The sequence below is a fragment of the Acomys minous genome (genome assembly GCF_964271855.1).
Source record: "Acomys minous genome assembly, chromosome: 4".
NCBI lineage: Eukaryota > Metazoa > Chordata > Mammalia > Rodentia > Muridae > Acomys > Acomys minous.
Genome location: NC_140486.1, coordinates 103950996 through 103971358, shown reverse-complemented (window position 1 = coordinate 103971358; position 20363 = coordinate 103950996). Strand labels below are relative to the sequence as shown.

Sequence of the window (20363 nt, the reverse complement as noted above, 5' to 3'; positions counted from 1 at the left end):
GGAAAAAAAAGTGGAAAGGGAATTTCAGTCTTCTCTACCCTTAGTTAGGATTTTCTTCCAAGATGTCTCCCTGGGGTTTATAAATCAATCCATGCTTCTCAGTAACATGTCCTAACCTGGCGAAATATCACAAGACCAAAGAAGAATGCTTTTAGCAAAGGTCTCAACTCTGCCCCATGCCATCAATGAGATGTCAAGTTGAAAGGCTGGGTATGTTTGACCATTGCAGAGAAAAGCAAGAGAGATGAAAGAGGTCGGAAAGTGGACAGTTTTAAATTAGAAGCTTATGGGATGGATACAACTAGACCTTATGGCTCCATGGGAATATATTTGGAAGACAAATTTTTGAGATGGAAATGTGTCAAGAAAATGCAAAATGCTGTCTTGAACGATGTTTTCCAAGCACTGCTCTGAGATGGAAGAGCACTACAAGAGAACAAGAAAAATCAATTAGGCAGAAGGAGAAATGGCCATGGGTATAGAAACTTTGTCTACTCAATGGGAATCCCTGGGGGTGGGCTGGCCCTTCACATTTCCTAAATCAAAGTATTGGGCCAAGCTTTGTCCCTTGTATCAAGCAATTGCTCTGCAGTACCTGAATTTATAAATGGAGTGGATTCTTAGGGAAAACAGCCTCTTTTAGTTAAGGCTTGACTCCCCTGTGTCGCTAGAAGTGCCCATATTTATGCACCTAAAGGAACGAATACCATTATCAGAAGAGAGGGTGTGTGTGGAGTATTATAGCTTCTTCTGGAGACAGGCCATGTGATTTCAAATCTGGTTACTTCATACGGTAATTAACCTTTCTAGGAGCAGCAACTCAGAGAATATGGCTGTTCTCTTTCCTAAGTAAAAGTAAAGGAGGACATTTCTTCTTATCTCTTCTTATAATTTCCATCAATTCTCTCTCTTACTACCATTCTATATGTCTACTGTCTTCGACTAATCCTCTCTACGCGTGTGATGGAGAGACCCCAGTCTTCTTTCCTGAGGGGTCTGAGCATCTTCCCTCTGCTGTATTCAGCTACAGTAGCTTCGCTTGTCCATTTGCTGTCAAAACAGGGCAAATAAAATATAAAATGATATATTAATATATATATATATATATATAAATGCATAATATTAGTATGGTGGTGGCAGATTACCTTTAGCCAGCTAGTTACCAAACACAGGGAGACTGTGTTTTACTTAATTAGCCTTGAACACAATAGTGAGCAAGTATTACCCCACCCTACCCTGCAGGCTAGCCCAGCTTCCTCCCAGCCCAAATCCCCATAATACTTGGACTTCTTTTGTCCTCTCCTGGCCCCAATTATCTTCTCCTGATGTTTGCTGGACCTCTTCTCATGCCTCAATCTCCCACTTCCTCTCTCTTTCTCCTCCCTCTGATGGACTATGATGCCCTCCCTCATCCTCTTTATCCCTCAGCGTTGATTGATCAAGATATTATTGGCAAGGCAGAAAAATGAATGAGGAGAGATGTAAATACAAACTTGAGACAAGAGAGTCTTAGAATAAACATGACAATGCATGTCTTGATTGAAACCAGATAATGGATAGAGAAATCAACATTTGACTAGTACAAGAGTATACACACTATACACAGTGCACAATAATAACGTGATGCCACTAAGAAAACACCACAGAATATCAAAGTAAATCTTCAGGGCCAAAGCATGCTACCCACATCTTCCCAATCATGAGGACCAATTTTATCAGCCAAGAGGGTGGCTCCTCTGCTTCCTTTGTAGCTTCTGAGAATGAAGGTCTGAAAGCCACCACACTTCAGTACTAACCGAAAGAAAAACAGGACTTTTATGTATACCAGATGAATAATGTTTTGTTAGAAACTACACACATACAGACTAAAATAATATTGACTATTGAAATCAACCTTTCTGCAAATTTATCCTTGGGCTCAGTAATTGAAGGAGAGATAAACATGCTTTTTGTTTAGATCACAAGTGGAGGATAAGAAAAAGACTTGTGAGAGAGCAGATGATGTTTATCCCCTTAGAAGTCAAACCACCATGTGTGTGGACAGGGACGACTGGTTGCTACCCAGCTGAAAAACATCCTTGAACAAATTCTGAGAGGAGATATAAATGTGGGCCTAAAGCAGGAGGCAGGGCCTTTGGAGACAGGCCTTGGGGATAGTTTTGGCTGTTTATTGCTCCACTTTGAGATGCTCCTAGAGAGAACCGCTCAAGGGAAGGCTTCGGGGCTCCTGCTGAGGCTCCAGGTTCCAGTTGCTCTAGGTTCCAGCAGAAGAGCTCCTGCTGATTACTCCAGGAAAATCATTCCTTGGAACTGATATCCTTACAGTTCCATTATTGTATCCTTTAATCTTCTTTTCCTATTGTTTAGGTTAGTCAGGTTATAAGTGAGGTACTCTTGGTTAATAAGTTTTTAATAAAATATAATTGTTAAGAAAATTGAGCCTACAAGTAATAGATGAAAATACTGCAAGTTCTATCACTTATTCCCAAGACAAATAGTATGCTTCTGACTATTAGGACACTTATCATGCACTTATCATCAGTTTACTCTATATGCAGCATCCTGGAGCAGGTTGCCTCTGTAATGCACAGTAATCTTTCCAACCCAACCTCTCTGCTATGTCTTAAAAAAGCCATTCTGTAAATATCTCAGGCGTACACTGTGACACTTTCATCTCAATAACACTGGTTTCTCTTTCACCATGACACATTTGATACTTGACTGAATTAGTGCCATTTGGAACCTTCCAGAGAACCTTGTAGGCAGATGGCTTTCCCAATGCTATCAAGCAACGTACTGTGGCACAACTACTCTCTGAGGCTTTGAGGCTAGTGCTGAGTCATGAAGATCAAGAAAAGTTGCAATTCTTTTTTTTTTTTCAATAAATATGCAACAGTAAATTCAGAGTTCCCTATGGTATGGATGTATGGGACCCAAAGAACCGAGGTGAGCATATTCTTAGAACACTGAAAGCTCTCCATCTCGTGATTCTACCATGTGCTGTAGATGTTTTGACATCTCTCATTACTTCCTGTGGTCTACTCTGTTTCATTCAGTCTTCTAACAATCATTGCCACATTGCTATTGTATTATCTCATAAACAGCATGCCACATTAGCAATCTCTCCCTGAGCCAGGAGCATGTGTCATGTTTCACAACCCAGTCCTGTATTCAACCTTGCAGCACCTGCTGATAGAGGTTGGCAGACTTCCTCAGTATAGAATTTGTTTGCTCTCTCAGCAGATTCAGCACCACCTCATTATACTGAGTTCTGAGTCTACTTATTGTCCAGGTAGCCAATGAACAATAATAAGTATTTTTAATAACAATTTCAGCAGATTGCATATTCAGAGTCCACTTACACATTCCTAAGAGATTTCAGCCCCGTGTTCCAGTGGTAAGAAATACCTTGGGGTTTAGATATCTATACTATTGGACAATAGTATCATATAAATGGTCGCCATGATACATTTACATAGAAGGCCTTCAGAAATATATTTATTATTTTCTGTGCTGACACACGATGTGTACTGGTGTCCCTGAATTACAGATGAAAGAGAGTTGCTTAAAAATGATATTTAGGTGCTTTTCCTTTAACAATGTCTGTGTGTGTGTATAAAAATATGTGTGTAAATGTGTATACACACACACACACAGACACATGATTTTAAGGACTTAGTTAGACATCATATGTGCAAAGTATCACCTCCTCAGGGATTGATTCTGTCCATTGTTGGTTGTATCCTCCTATATAAGTTAGCAGTCAAGACACTCCTTCACAGACATACCTGCAGGCTAGACTGATATAAGTAAATTCCTCAAGGCTCTCCTCTCAGATGGCTCTGGGCTACATCCTGTTGACAGATAAAACAATCTCAGACATATGTTGATTATATTACTAAGCAGTTGTCTAACATCTAGATTGACAGTAAGAGGTGGCTAAGATGCCTTTTTAAAATAATACTGTGAAGAAAAACTGAAAGTCCTTGTTGCCCCAAAACAGTTGATTATTTTATCATCAATATTACCTTAATTGATTTAATTGTATCTTTCAATCTACAGTAAACCCTACATTAGGTTGTCATAGACAATATAGCAAAAAATAAATGAACAAAATAGTTTTTTGGCTAATTTTAACATTTGTTACAAAATAAGCACAGAATTTACGCTACATAAATACTACTCTGATTAAACCAAATAATTTAATTCTGCTTTAGTCTTTCATGTTTCCTCAAGGCAATTAAACTCTTCTTGGGACTAGTAGACCAAGAACTGGTTGTAGGGGAAATTTACACGGCTTGACTGTCTTGAATTTAACCAAAGTACTCTGTTCGGCTCAGAGGTTCAGGAAAGCATGCTCAGTGGTTCCTTAGCCCACCACCCTTCCCAGTAAAGGCTCCTCCCTTTGGGAGGGAACTGACACTTCATAGTTATCATCTAATCCTATCTCTCAATATTAACATATTAATTTATTGTGGTGCACACAGTTATGAAATGACCCACAGTGACGCTGACCTTCTGTAATTCCTTTCCCTTTAGTGTGCTCTCTCAGTGTGTGATGTTAGTTAACAGAAAGGGCGTTGCAGGTGCAATTTAAAGGACATCACCCGAGTGCACCTGACTTAATCCCAGGAGTCTCCAGCATATGAGTCTGCATGTCAAAAACTAGAACTGAGAGACGGAGAACAAGAGATGTGTGTACTAGCGCATAGAAGGGGCTGTGTGCCAAGGAAGAGGCCATGGTCTCCAGAAACTGCTAATGAATCAAGGGAGGCATAAAAATCAACTCTTCTCAACCACAGTCCAAGTATAAGATATAGAATTCTGCTCAAAAATGTGATCAAACTCACGCAAGAACCTGAAGACTCAGACAGGATATTAGACTTTGACAACACCTGGAATGCAACTAAGCAGGCCTCTAAGGAAAGAGCTCACTTTCATTATCAAGGACTCCTCACCTACAGAAATGTGAAATATAAAAGGATGTGTTATATGAGCTATTGAGCCTTTTTTGTGTGATTTCTCAAGTAACAGTTGAAGAGAAATCCACTGTTCACCCAAAATGAGTGGAGAGAATAAGATACAGAAATAAGTAGTCACAAGTGGTTATCCTTTTACTAAGTCCTTGTGCTTCAATTGCCTTTGGGTCATCAGCTCTTCCTTTTGTTGTGATCTTTTTTTTTAATTGATTTATTCATATTACATCTCAATGGTTATCCCCTCCCTTGTATCCTCCCATTCTTCCTCCCCTCCCATTTTCCCCTTATTCCCCTCCCCTATGACTGTTCCTGAGGGGGATTACCTCCCCCTGTATATGCTCATGGGTACCAAGTCTCTTCTTGGTAGCCTGCCATCCTTCCTCTGAGTGCCACCAGGCCTCCCCATCCAGGGGACGTGGTCAAATGTGGGGCACCAGGAAGTTTGAGTTGTTTTGATCTTTTATGTTCCATTCACAGTGTGTGTAGAAAGGTACAACACATAGAATTCATTTAAAAATGTGTTTACATTCATTGTGTGCATGAATGTGTGTGTGTGTGTGCGCGCGCGCGCACACACACACACACACACACACACACATGCGTGCACACCATGACTCTCTCCCTCTACCATGTGGGGCTTGGAAATAGAAGTCAGGTCACCAATCTTTTCATGCTAAGCCCACCCTGCCAGTCTTGCCTCCAGTTTTACACACATTCACATATAAATTTCATCTGTTTCATCATTACCTTTTTAGTGTTATCACTTAAAATCATACTTAGTGCAATTCCTAGAGCAATATACATTTCTTTTCAAAATAAGTTATGAAATTATAAATGAATTTGAAAACAGAATATAGGAAATAATAAAGTAAGGTGGGGGAAAACAGCTAAATCTAAGGGTCAAGTATGCAAACCTAATACAATAGAAGCTTCCTAAAATGTATACATTTATGAATTGATCAAAATGAAATTGCCAAATAATGGGTGAGACAGAACCCAACTGATCACTTCTAACAATCAAAGGAAGCTTCAGGTACTGGTACCAGGAATGGGTTTTATTCAATCGAGTTGTTGGCTATAGGGGCCCCATGGGAACCACCAAACAACCCAGGCTGTTAACAAGGCTATTGCTTGCTCTGCACAAATTGAGAACAGGCCCTTTTTCTGAAGACAACACCGACATGCCTCATTGAACACGAAGAAGGCGAGCTTGTGCCTACTTAGAGCTGTCACTCCTGTGAACTAGGACTAGTGTTCACTCTGCACACTAATAAGGGAAAAATGTAAACACAGACCCAGCTACAAACTCTTCTGTCTACAATTATGACCCTCCTGCAAGATGTGCTAGTCCATAGTGGCACAAATCTTATGGGAGTAACCAAGCAATGTGTGATTTAATTTAAGTCCCACTCCATGACATATAACCCATCCCTGACACTGCATGGATAACCAACAACCTAGGACCAGATAGGCCAGAGACCTAGGAAAAATCTAAACACTACCATTCTGCTAAAGGAACATAGCAATAAAATGAGTCCTAATGACATTCTGCTTTACTCATAGTTCAGTGTCTTGCCCAGCCATCATCAAAGTTGCTCCCTCCTGCAGTAGATGGGAGTAAACACATAGACCCACAGCTAGGCAGCATGTGGAGGGTGAGACCTTAGAACACTTGGTCATAAATGAAATGTCTCCATTAATTTCATCCCATCACAGCTCAAGGAATGTTGTGGAAGAGGAAGAGAAAGGATTGTAAGGACAAAAGGAAATGGAGAACACCAGAGAAACAAGGCCTTCTAAACACAGCAGGAATGATGCACATACAAACTCACAAAGCCTGTGGCAGCATGCACAGAGCCTCCACATGTCTAGGTCATAAGAGCATCCAATGCTGAAATGAGAAGTAGAAACAACTGCCATCTCTAGCACAGAAGCTATCTCCAACTGTTAACCACTTGCAAATGAAAAATTAGTTCTCCCCAGCAGAGTCTCACTGGGGATACAAACCTCTCTAAAGCAGGCCTCATGCCCATCAGCAGAGGGACAACAAAGAATGAACTCAGGGGCATCTTTGGAGGTTCTTTGTCTCATAATGTTTTGTCAGGGATTTTTTTTTTAAGCTTACAGGTCCTTTGCGTATATATTATGTTTTCCAGTTTTGTGTTTTTATGGAATAAGTGTCTGTATGAATGTATGGGTTTCTGCATTTGTATCTATTTCTTATGTTATTTTTAATATCTCTTTTTCTTCTGTTTGTTGGTTGGTTTTGTCCTATTCTGGTTTGTTTTCTTTTGTTGTATTATTGTTTAGATGCCTGTTTGTTTTCTAAAGAAAGACCGAAAGGTTCTGCATTTGGATGAGTAGGGAAAATGTAGGAGAGTTTGGGGAGAAGAAAGTATAATCAGAATATGTTTATGAGTAAAATGTATTTTCAATTATACATGTAATTCTGCAGCATCTTTAGAGGAATGGGGATATGAACATTGGGGGTTTGGCTGCTAGGTTGCAATGCACTGGCCTGAGCAGCATAGGCTATAAGGAGTTGCATAGCTGCCACACCCATACCAGTAGCCCTGGAATGTGGTGTCTTGTTCCTTCCTGCTATGCTCCATACCAGCGTTTCTAGGTTCCGTGTGGGTCTTCTCATATCCACGGAAAATCTTGCCTGGAAGTCCAATAAAATCTCCTTAGTCACTGGAGTCATCTTCCTCTCTGTTAATGGAAAATCAGTGATGACTAGATATGAGAAAGGAACCAACATCATGAAAGAGAAGTATTAGGACAATAAAAAAAAGTTGTCTCTGGAGAGCTCTGGGTCACTGAAGATGAAAAAGGGATATTTTTAAATGCTAACACATCTCAAAGAGTTTGTGTTTTTGCATAACATTACTAAAATAGAAGCACCAGAAATGGAAGGGACTATTTGGTTCTCTGTTGGGTTCTGAATGATGGTTGCCAATTTAAATTTTAAGCATAAAGAATGAAAAATGTAAGTATTGGGAAATATAGAAAAGTAACAGGAAGAAAGGAGGAAAGGAATGTAAAAGAAAAGAAAGAGAGGAAGAGGACAGGAGGGAAGAAGAGAAAATGCTAGGGTTTATAAAAGGCAGGAAAGGTATAATGTTCATTCAACAACAGTCTGGGGCAAACTCCCTAAGTAGAAGACAAGATGGCTAATAAATCATAAAATTTTCTGTAATTGACAGACTTGAAAACTCAACACAATGAATATACAAGAAAACCATGAAATTATCCTTGAACTAGAAATTCTCAAGGAGTCTGCAGAGAAGGAAACTTGCAAATGAGAATATTCTAAAGCTTTTTGAGATTTAAAAAATCACTTGTAAAGGAATAGGAATGAGATTAGAGTCTTGGCTTCTCATCTACAGACTCTAGGAGAAAAAAATGAATTTTTTTTTAAGTTTGAAAGAAAATACTTTCAATCTAGAATTCTCTAGTCAGATAAATTGTCCATATGAAGAGATGTTGGAACAAACACATTTTAAGGCATGAAAAAATAGTTTCAATGCAATCTCTTCATAGCTCCTAATTGAAGAATTAACTGTAACAACAAAAAGTCTTCCTCTTTACCCAATAGGACAAAACTATGGTATGTAGGATATAGTTCCATCCCAGGATAACAATGAAAGAATGTTCTAGATATACATACCAAGTTTCAAGGTCTAGGAATTTTGACCAGGAGATCTTCATGGCAATGAGAAGGACCAGTAAAATATTTGGTGACTAATTTCTATTTACTAAATTAGATGTATTATAAACAAATGTAACAATTAGCATAAGAAAATGAGAAACAAAGAGAAAAGTAAAATTAATCAAGACACTTTGACCTACCTGTGATACAAGCAGAAATAATTGTGTGTACATGTAGAGGTCAGAGGACAATCTCAAGTGTTGTTCCTCAGGCACTGTCTTCCTTTTCTTTTCCTCTTGTTTTCTTTTCAGTGGGGTCTGTCACTATCCTGGAACTTACCAAGTAGCCAGGTTGGTTAGCCCAAGGGAGCTGCTTCCACCTCAGTGATGGAATTCTAAGTGTTCCACCACACACAATTTAATAAAAAAATTTAATAAATAAAAACATTTATTCTGGGGGTCAATCTTAGATCTGCCTCATGCCTTCAAAACAATTTATGGACTTAGCTATGTCCCAGACACCTCCCACCATTGTTTTTAAGTGTTCAATGTGTTAAGAAAGCAGACTTGATTTGTTCTCAATGTTAGGACTGTTCTTCTATAATGCCATAGACGATGCAACATCCCAAAGAAAGATTGTGATCTATTTGTCTTGTCATTAGACAATGTTGAGATGATCACGTTGTGGCCATTACCAAGTAACCACTGTCCATTAATTCCCAGCTCTGAGAACCATCCTGCAAATAAAGTGGAAAGTACTGTTTAAAGCCATTGGACTGATTGGAACTCTCAAAAATAATGACAAATTACTAGCCAAAGATAAAACTGAGAGGCAAGTAAGAAAATAGGTGAGAGCAAGAAGGAGAGGAAAGTCAAGTACAGTCTTTAAATTTTATATCATGAAATCTGTCTAGTTAAAAAATAAATAAAAATAATCCACGTGCAGTGATTCATGCCTCTAATCTCAGCACTTGAGGAGACAGAGACAGGCAGATCTCTGTGCATTCGAAGCCAGCCTGGTCTAAAGAGTTTGAGTTCAGAACAGTCATAGAGACTCAGAGAAACCCTACCTTCCCAAAAAACAATAAAGTACCAGTGCTATGAAACACTGGCAAAAGGAGAATGGAGAAAAAAAATGAAGAAAGTCTTAATCTCTCACACATACTGCCTTAAGAATAGACACCAACAAATGGAGAATCACTTTATAATGGCAAGAGACTCTCTTTTAATCATGAATTGTTCTATAACAGTTTTTTAACGTGGATGGGATAATACACTAGCTTAAGCTTATCTGCATTGGGGTCATTTGGAACTAACAGGAAAAAGTTAAATTTGAAGTAAAAAATATAAAATGCTTGGCAATAATCAAATCGAAGACCCAGATATGAATCCATACACATATGGTCACTTGATTTTTGACAAAGACCCCAAATCTATTCAATGGAAAAAAGGAAGGATCTTCAGCAAATGGTGTTGGTCTAACTGGATGTCTATGTGTAAAAAAATGCAATTGGACCCATATTTGTCACCATGTACAAAACTCAAGTTCAAATGGATTAAAGATCTCAACTTAAAACCAGAGACACTAAATCAGTTAGAAGAAAAAGTGGGGAAGAGCCTAGAACACATTGGCACAGGAGATAGCTTCCTGAACAGAACACCAACAGCACAGGCCTTAATGTCAACAATTAATAAATGATACCTCATGAGGCTGAGAAGCTTCTGTAATGCAGGAGACACTGTCAACAGAACAAAGCAACAGCCTACAGGCTGAGAAAAGATCTTCACCAACCCTACATCTGGCAAAGGTCTAATATCCAAAATATATTAAGAACTCAAGAAATTAAACACCACCAAACCAAATAACCCAATTGAGAAATGGGGTTCAGAACTAAACAGAGAATTCTCAACAGAGGAATATTGAATGGCTGAGAAACACTTAAAGAAATGCTCAGCCTCCTTAGTCATCAGGAAAATGCAAATCAAAACAACTCTGATATTCCATCTTACACCTATCAGAATGGCTAAGATCAAAAATTCAAGTGACACCACATGCTGGCGAGAATGTGGGGAGAGAGGAACACTCCTTCATTGCTGGTGGGAATGCAAACTAGTACAGCCACTTTGTAAATCTATCTGGCGCTATTTCAGAAAACTGGGAATAAGGCTTCCTCAAGACTCAGCTATTCCACTCGTTGGAATATACCCAGAAGATGCTCAAGCACACAACAAGAAAATTTGCTCAACCATGTTCATAGCAGCCTTATTCATAATAGCCAGAACATGGAAACAGCCTAAGTGTCCCGGTAGAAGAATGGATAAAGAAACTGAGGTACATATACACTATGGAATACTACTCAGCTATTAAAAACAAGGAATTCCCAAAATTTGTGGACAAATGGATTGAACTAGAAATGATCATTTTGAGTGAGTTTACCCCGAAGCAGAAAAAGTCAAATGCTATATATTCACTTATATCTGGACACTAGCCCAAGGGACATGACTCATGAAAGTCTTCACTTACCAGGAAAGTGGGACATGGAGTCCTGCTCAAACTATGGCACCAGCCAAGGACAATATGTACAGTAAACTTCGAACACCTGCCCAGGTCTAGCCAATGGAGAGGACATTTTCCACACTTGAATGGAGAGTGGGGTCTGACTTTCACATGAATTCTGGTGCCCCATATTTGACCACATCCCCTGGATGATGAGGCCCAGTAGCACTCAGAGGAAGGATAGCAGGCTACCAAGAAGAGCCTTGATACCCTATGAGCATATACAGAGGCAAGAGGTCCCCCTCAGTCACAGTCATAGAGGAGGGGAGTAAGGGCAAAATGGGAGGAAGAGAGGAATGGGAGGATACAAGGGATGGGATAACAATTGAAATGTAATATGAATAAATTAATAAAATATATTAAATATAATAATAACAAAATGCTTAGCAATGTACTACAAATTCTGAAATGTTTGTACAGCCTTTTTCCCAAATAGTTATATATGCCCGTATGTGAGGTGCCATATATGTGGCACATGTATGTAAGTGTAGGTCTGCTTATATGTGTATACACATGCAAAAACCAGGACAGAAAGTTGAGTGCCTTCTCAATCACTGCCATCCACCTACTGTCTAGAGACAAGGTCTCTTACTGAATCTGCTCCTTGCCCTTGGCTAGGCTGGGTGGCCAGCCAGCTCTTGGGATTCACTTATTTCTTTCACCAGTGCTACGGTTAGAGGCATGGACAGCTGTGTCCCATTTTTTATACGAGTTCTGGAGACTCGATTACTCATATCTTTTGTGCCATCTCCCCAGCCTCATGATCTAGTTTTGATATAGGAGTCGTATATGAGTGCTTCTTCTACCATCTCTGCCGTGTTAATCTGATTGGGAGAAACTTAAATACAATTGGGTAACACATGTGAAAATGAATTAGATATTCTTTCTATTTAGTTAATTTAGTTTCCACTGAAGAATGGCCTCTAATTAACCTCCAATTTTCAAATACACTTTAAATGAAATAACTGACTAATCCCTGATACTGTAAATAATTTTACAGAGCGAAAGACACAGTATGTGTTGAGAAGATGTCTCTGAGCCTGGACTCCACCCTATGCAAATGTGCCTGTGAAGGACAGGGCTTTCTGTGAGGTCACTTTAGCAAGAGTGGAATTTCATTTCCACCACAGAATTTTTCTTTTTTCCTTAACCCATATGCTTTTCCTAAAAGCACATTTATCATCAAACATCATTTGCTGAAAACAGTGTTCTATATTCAAGTGCATATCAGTCTGTACTGAGAGGGGAGCTAGCTGCCACGCTGTGTGTCTGAGTGACCTTTAGAGCCTTATTTCCTGGTGTAGAGGAGATAACTCTTAATAAAGCCAAAGCCCTCTCAATTGTTTAACTTTTTGAAATCAGAATGTCAGAGCTTTGAAGTATTTGAAATAAAAACTGGCTTTCCTAATAATGTGAAAGCTTCAACTTGACTCTGCTTTTAAAGCTCTAAAAGAAAAAATCCAAAGACTTTCGTTTGGGTATAGAATTTCTAGATGTTTTACTAATATGAATTGCAGAGAGAAATTATCATTTTTACTACTGTAATATGAACTTCTGACAGGCTTTTTTGAAAATCTTTTTTGAACTCGCTTCTATGTCTTTCATATTAGCCAGAACCAAGGTTGGTAATATTTTTAAGTTTAATGTTTATCCTGTTTTTAATAAATAAAGTTAAATTTGATTTTTAAAAACGTCTTGTCTAAAGTATTATCTAAATCACAAATTACATATGGTTTGTAAGGCAGAAATTTGATATAAAATTTTCCATATGCACAATTCTATTCTTGCAGTCAAATATTATTACTACTGGAACCACTGGAAACTGGCTTGAAGTTTCAGATCAAAACTGTCCAGTGACATCCCTGTCAACCAGGAAGGAGACACACACACTCTTAGAATTAAATATCTGCTCCGGATAGCGCCGGCCTCCACTAAAGTCTACTTTTGTCCTAGTAACTAGGCTCTGTCTTCAAGCACATTTGACTAAGCTTTCCCTAGTACCTCAGGTGAAATAAAAGAGCGTCATTCTTCTTTCAGTCATCTATTAATTGACCCACTTTCTTTTCCACCGTGTGCCTGTTCTACTTGAAGCCCTAGCCACCTTGTTAGGCTGTTGTGTGGGAACAAAATTTAAACTGTAGTCAGGAGTGAAGTGACGAGCACTCGTGCTAATTAACCACAGAACCCCACGTCTCAGCTGTGGTTCCTAATCTCAGCCCTTTTAATGCTTGCAGGGCCAAAAGCCTACCAATCCCTTCACGCCTGAACCGCGACAGCTTCCTGGCAGACTTTGCCATTCTCCCGGACATGGCATTTGGCTGCTATCTGCTGCTCGTCCCTGTCTCGATCACAGAGGCAGACTCTATGAATATTTCTGATTTCTTGGATGTGCTAATTCCCATTCTGTCCATCTAAGCGACAAGCAATTAAACCAGCTTCCATCTGATGGGCATCCCGCCCTTTGTTTCCTCCCCCACAGCCTTTGCCTTGACTCAAATTCCTTTCATCTTTTCCCAGACAAAATTTAATCCTAAACACTCTTATTTACTTGTTTCTTTTATTCAAATGAAAACCAACCCTCTCATTCCATTTAAAATAACGACAACAAACAAACAAAAACAAAAACAAAACCCTCCTTCTACAATCAACACTGAGAGTATGTAAATCCTAGTATGAATTTTTCCTAATAATACTCAAGTGAATATATAATTGAAACCAAACCACTACTGGCGTTAACCGTAGAGTATTACCAGCACCTCAGAAGCCACTCACAAATCCTCTGCTAATCACCTCGTTCACTTCTCCAGAAGTATCCACAGTTCTGATTGCTAACAACATACAGCCAGTTTCCTGATTTTTGAGCTACATGTAAGTAAAAGCACAATATACATACTCTTTACCCATCTTAATGTTCATCATCAAATCTGAGGGATCTCTTGGTATTTTTTGGACATGGGTGCAGGCTATTTAATTCTGTTGCTCTGCAAGGTTTGGTTGGCTAAGTACGACACAATTTATCTGCGGCAATACTGGTTAATATTTGACCTGTTTCCAGCTGGGCTTGTTATGAAAAAAATGCTGGTACTAGTAGTCATCTCTAAAATTCTGGTAAATTTGTACAGTACTATATGTTGGGTAATGATTTGATATGATTATTTTTATAGGTTGTCTATATACTTAATTACTGATACCAAAAAGTTATCCTAAATAGTTGTTCTAAATATTCATATGAGTCAAATACAAGAACACCTCTTTGGGTGCAAACAGTTGGTCTTGTCAGAATTTTAAGTCATGGCCACCATCAGCATATGACAGGTCCAGTGGATCTTTTTCCTTGTCAACATTTAACATTTGAGGGTTACACCTATGGAGTCTCCAGGTGGAAGAGTGTCACAGAACCAGAACCAAGGAATACATTTGTACATGCTGTGGTCTCCCCCTTCCCTACAACGTCATCAATATTCCGTCACATATAATCTACTGTGATGTCTTAGCCCAATTCTAGCTACCTCCCACATCACCACCTTCTAAACCCTACAGTTGGATGACGTTTGCACCCTTTCAGCATCTCACAGTGAGGATTAAGTTTCAGCACGAGTTTGGGAGAGGAGGAACACAGTTGAGCCACCGCACACCCCTCTCTACAATCATCCATGTTGTTTCAGGACAGAGCCAGACAAGAAGTGTTCATTAGACCAAGGTGGGGGTCTTCACACTATTTCCAGATAGGGTTCGGTTATAAATGGACTGAGGGGTTTTGCTGTAATTTTTTAGAGGTGACAAAACTATAGGGTGTTTCCAATGTTCAAAAAGCTGGGATGAAAAGAATATATGGACACAGCAAATGTGAACTTATTGAAATGGAAAGCAAAGTTGGTGTCTGCTTATATACTTGTATGTACATGTGATTGAACATACATTTTTAAAGTCTTTTAGGGTCACATGTCCACATATCAGTTATCCATGTATCGTATACCTCCATTTATGCATGAATATGATTCATTCTTTAGATTTACATGTAGATTGCTGCAGTCCTGACTGTGGTACATAGTGACATAATTTTGCTATACTATTTTTTTAGTTTTTGAGTTTTTTCTAATTTTTTTAATTGGTATGTATTTTGTTTAAGTCTTGAGGAAGGCAACGCAAATTCTTTTTTTAAATGGCATATTGGTGCATATAGACTGTAAGAACAATTACATCAAAATTCCCTAAACTGGGTAGCTCATGAGAGCCACTGCTTGTAAGTCTAGCTGTTGTTATGCCAGTGATCAAGACCCCACAGCTTTGGTGCTTGTGAAAGTCTGTTTCTGGATCATAGATACTGCTCCTTGTGTCCTTAAATGTGGAAGGGGTAAAAATTGTCTCTCAGTCTCTTTTATAAGGAAAGTAATCTCATTATTGAGAGCTCATTTCTTAGGAACCAATTGTCATATTTAAAAGTTATGACTTGGACATGTGACCAGGAGGAACATTAGCATCGGAAGCGTAGCAATGATTTAGTATATTTCTATGAGAAAACAAAACCCCAAATATACTCATTGAGTTCTCAGGATATCATCATGATTGTTCAAAGTTTTCATTTTACCATTGGGGAAATCAAACATTTTTGTTGCCCTGTATTTGAAGAATAAGTCACAATCACATTTTGATTCCATTTATTCAGTGATGACTATTAAGCGATCACTCCCAGAGCCTTAATAACATTTTTCAAAAGGAGATTAAGACTTTCTCCGGACTTTAAATCCTGCCAGAGTTCTCAGAGCTCAGCATTGCCACACATGTCACAAGGGACAGTACCGCTCCTTGTCTGGATTCATTCTGTATGTCTCTGCCTCTGTTGGTCTCTCTCTCTCTCTCTTTATGTGTCTGTCTGTCTCTCTCTCTGTGTGTGTCTCTGTTAGTCTCTGTTCCTCTTTCTTTTCCTGTGTCTCTGTCTCTGTCTCTCTGTCTCTATGTCTCTCTGTCTCTCTGTCTCTGTCTATGTCTGTCTGTGTCTGTCTGTGTCTCATTCTCACTCTCTCTCTCTCTCTCTCTCTCTCTCTCTCTCTTTCTCTCTCTCGCTGTGTGTGTGTGTGTGTGTGTGTGTGTGTCTGCCTCTATCTGCCTCTCTCTTTCTCCTCCCATTCCTGTCTTTTCTTCTCTCTGTGGATTCATATACACATGCATGTGAGCATGTTCAAGATGGAGGTGGGAGGAGCGACCTTAATCCTCTCTAACAGATTTTACTTCTTGTTGGCCATTGCTTACAGGATTTAGCGTCTTCTGAAAATCTGTTTGTATGTGTTCAGGTTTTTGTGTTTTGTTTGTTTGCTTGCTTGCTTGTTTGTTTTGATATTTTAAAGTCCTGGTAAATTTATGTGGGTTTTTTTTTCCTCATTTATTTAGGTTTTGCCCTCACATGTCGCCATATAAACTATTTCATTCCTTTAGTTTATATTCTATGTTTATGATAATTGTTTAATGTTAATGTGTATTTTTATTTTGTTATTGAATTAGTTTTCAATTATTTCTTGAAACATTGACAGAAAACCTTTAAAGATACACGTAGATGCTGTTGTATCACAGAGCTGATACTAGCCTGTCTCTGCATATAGACATTCGTGTGTGTGCTAGGACACTCTACTCCCCTTTGCTCCCCATTACAATCCCACTAGTACACCTCGCATATGACTGCCTTCCTCCCAGCGTTTCCCTGCTGTGAGCTCAGGTGTCGCAGGGAATCCTTCAGCATCATGTTGTTACATATGGGTAATGATATCAGTATTGATTCGATCTGCCAATGTTTCTTTATTACCCAGAACTCACACTAAACATCAGGCAACTGCAGGCAAGAATGATGGAAGTAACTTTTCTGAAAGACCAAAAATCAAGCTGATTAATACATTTCAAAACTTAACAGTAATTACACATGAAATTACTGATGAAAAACTCAACTCTGATTTCATTCTCTAAATCCTCTAAAAGGAAAAATCTGGATAATAAATTTCCTAAAGCCTAACTAGTATGCTCAGATAATAATCAAGGTTGTTTTTTTTTAAAGACAAAATATTTTAAACCTGCAATTTGGGGCTTAAAGTGTAGAATGATGTGGTACATAGATCAGTCTGGAAGAGATACAGTAACCCTTGATGACGGGCTCAGCAAACCAGTATATTTCTTCAAGAGAGGTCAGCAGATCAGGCCGTCTCTTTATGAGTTAGGCCCTGTGCTTCCTAGATAACAATCCCCCAGCAAAAAAAGCCCAGTCAGTCAAGGATTAAATGCTAATAAGAAGAGTTGAGTCAACCAGGAATAAAAGATGTGATTGCATAAAGATGTTCCACCTCCTCAGCGCTCTAAGATATTTATGCTTCCTCTGAATCTCAATTCTCTTTTAATCAAATGAAAGTCAACAAGTTATTTATGTGGCCAGGGATGACCTGTAATTGCAGTTATTATCATATAAAATACATCAAAGCCCCTGATTTCCAATATGCTTCTGTTACATCTGTATTAGTATGGTAGCATTCCTCTTTGCTATGATTGAATTATGTTAATGAGAAATATGTGTGTAAAAATTATCTCCATTGATGATAATGTTTATTCATTCATGTCGCTTAAGGAAAAAAACACTCATTTTCCTATGGAGTAAAAATGTCAAATATATTTTCCATCCTGTTTAACAAAGTCAGAAATTATGAGAAAAATAAACGAGAAATATTGTCCCCAGGTGGTTTTGCTTACAAGTGTTTCCAACTTACTTTTGGAAATCAGTTCATTTGTTATAATTTATCAATATTCTTTGTAAAGGACCTGTGGTGTTGCCCCACATAAAATAATACATAATACTAATCAATCTATTACATTTGAAATGCATGTTTTTCTTTCACTATTCTTTGAGTACACTAGCAGCCCCACCTCAATACTTCTTACTTCCTTTTAACTCTGAAGTTAATACTGTCTTTTTATTCTCTTGTTACCTATTCTGGAAATTTCAATATAGGTAGTCTCCATAAAGATAATGTGTGGAAACTCTCTCTCTCTCTCAGAACAGTGAAACAATTTGACTCAAGCCATTTCTTTAAATCTCAGCTATACTTATGTAACTCAACATTTTATTCTTGTTTTCTAATTACAAATCATGTTACATGCTGAATACCCTTACTATGAAAGTCTTAGGTCGCATGTTTTCTTGTCCTATGTCATGCCACCCTAATGTAAACACTCTTATTCTGGAAACTATTCTGGATGTTTGGTCTGTCCTTGGTCTCACTGTTTATCTCTACTGCCCTCATAGTGTCTATTCTTGAAAAAGATCCCACCTAGTTTCTATTGAGTCCATTAAAAGTCAAGTTTTACTCACTGTGAAGGAGCACAAAGACCCCCTGGGCACACTCAGTGATACCCTTTGTGTACAGATCTTTGATTGTTCCTTGTGTGTGGCTTCTGCTTCAGAATGAATCCCCATGCCTCTAACATAGCATACACTTCTCAGTAAACCACACAGTACATTTTAAAGTATTTTTGACAGAGCCTATAAAATACTGTTGCATGTTTTGTGCAGAAAGAGATTCTCTGCACACTTGATCTATTATGTCATCACAAGCAGTTACAGGACATGCTTCTGATGTCAACAACTTAGTCACTGTGTCACTGCCATTGACACCAACTTGCAGAGATAATCTTCACTAGCTTCAGTTCTGGTTCATTACTCTGCAACTTCAGTTCATGGTGGAGAATCTATCAAGACTAGGGATTATGGGAGTCAAGTGTTTGGCATAAGATGAGAAAGACAGCAAAGGCAGGATGAATTCAGAACTTGTCGGACTGAACAGTTGTCCCCGTTGGTAGTTACATTTCCCTTTGTCATGTACATTGTTTCATGTTGTTACAATAACCATTGCCACTAAATACAGAATTACCTTTGACTTCATAAGAAGAGGCCAATTCATATCAGTGTGCTGCAATTTTCTTATAATGACTCTTTTTTCCATATTAGTTTGAGTAGAAAAGATAAATTATTAGAGGTAGATTATGTTCTAAGTCCTATGGGGAAATTGTTTTATTATCCTTGTTTTATGGATCATAATATCAGCTATAGTAGTAATGGTATTAAGAATGTAAAGACTAATAATGTATTAGGTGTCAAACCCTGCTCCGTTTTCCATATATCAAAATATGTCATCATCGCAACCGTTTCAATGGTAAGGATTGCTCTCATCTCCATTTTATGAATGAGCAAATAAGCCCAGAGATGCTTAGGTTAAGTTCTCAAGTTCTCACAGGTAATGAATGGTGAATGAGAAAACAGCAACATATGCATGCCTGTGGCTTCAGAATACCCTGAAAGAACATTTTAACAGCAGCAGCAGCAGCAGCAGCAGCAGCAGCAACACACACACACACACACACACACACACACACACACACACACACACACACACAATAGTTGAGCTCTTGCTTTTCAAAGAGCATTTAATTCTCATGACCATCTATATTCTGTGTTTCTACATCAACTGCAGATGAACTATTAACTTTAAAATTGGTTGCTCCGGGCTTCTATTTACACATTTAATAGAAGATATAGCAAAAGGACACAGGCCTAAGTTAAGTTTGATAGAATTTCCAAAAGAAGTGAATACCCAGAGAATAGGAATACATCCCTACACCCTATATATCATTAAAAATTAATTAAATGTATTAAGGGAAATGTAGTGTCAATTTACTCTAATTGAGAAAAATTTTAGATAAATTGTTGAAATCAGACATAAGTGAAGAAAGCATGGACTGCATAATTTGCAGGAGACTTGTTTGGCCACCAAGGACCCCTTGTTAATGAGCTCAAACTTGGTTAATATCCCTGAGAGGTGAGTAGAGAGACTGGGTGTACAGTTGATTGATTAATGAGCACTGTCTGAATGTAGATTGCTCTCTGGTGCTCTACAGCACATAGAAATTCTCTTACCTCCACTTGCCGAATAGAAACTAATAATCAACTCTACCCAGTTACCTTCTTCCAGCCACAAGTTGCCACTGTTGTGTCAATCCTCTGGACAAGACAAAAAGGATAACTGTGCAAACATTTGAACATTTGAATAATTACACAGTTTGGTATCATTACTCATTTCCCGCTAATAGACCTACCAGACAAATACCAGATGCATTCTGAATCTTTAAGAAACAAATATGAATTA

At 38.5% G+C, this 20363-nt stretch overlaps 1 protein-coding gene and 1 long non-coding RNA gene across 5 annotated transcripts in view; one reads left to right on the top strand and one right to left on the bottom strand.

The window, feature by feature from the left end:
* Window positions 1-20363, top strand: part of SPAG16 (sperm associated antigen 16) — an 819872-nt gene that overhangs the window by 750398 nt on the left and 49111 nt on the right. The window lies entirely within an intron of this gene.
* Window positions 574-18687, bottom strand: LOC311596432. Of its 2 annotated transcripts, XR_014778835.1 has the most exons (7): window positions 18533-18687; window positions 16996-17041; window positions 8832-8965; window positions 7594-7691; window positions 3785-3854; window positions 1688-1791; window positions 574-1050 (listed from the first exon to the last, which is right to left on the bottom strand). It is a non-coding gene; the product is annotated as an uncharacterized lncRNA (long non-coding RNA). The 2 variants fall into 2 exon arrangements; XR_014778836.1 differs by lacking the exon at window positions 16996-17041.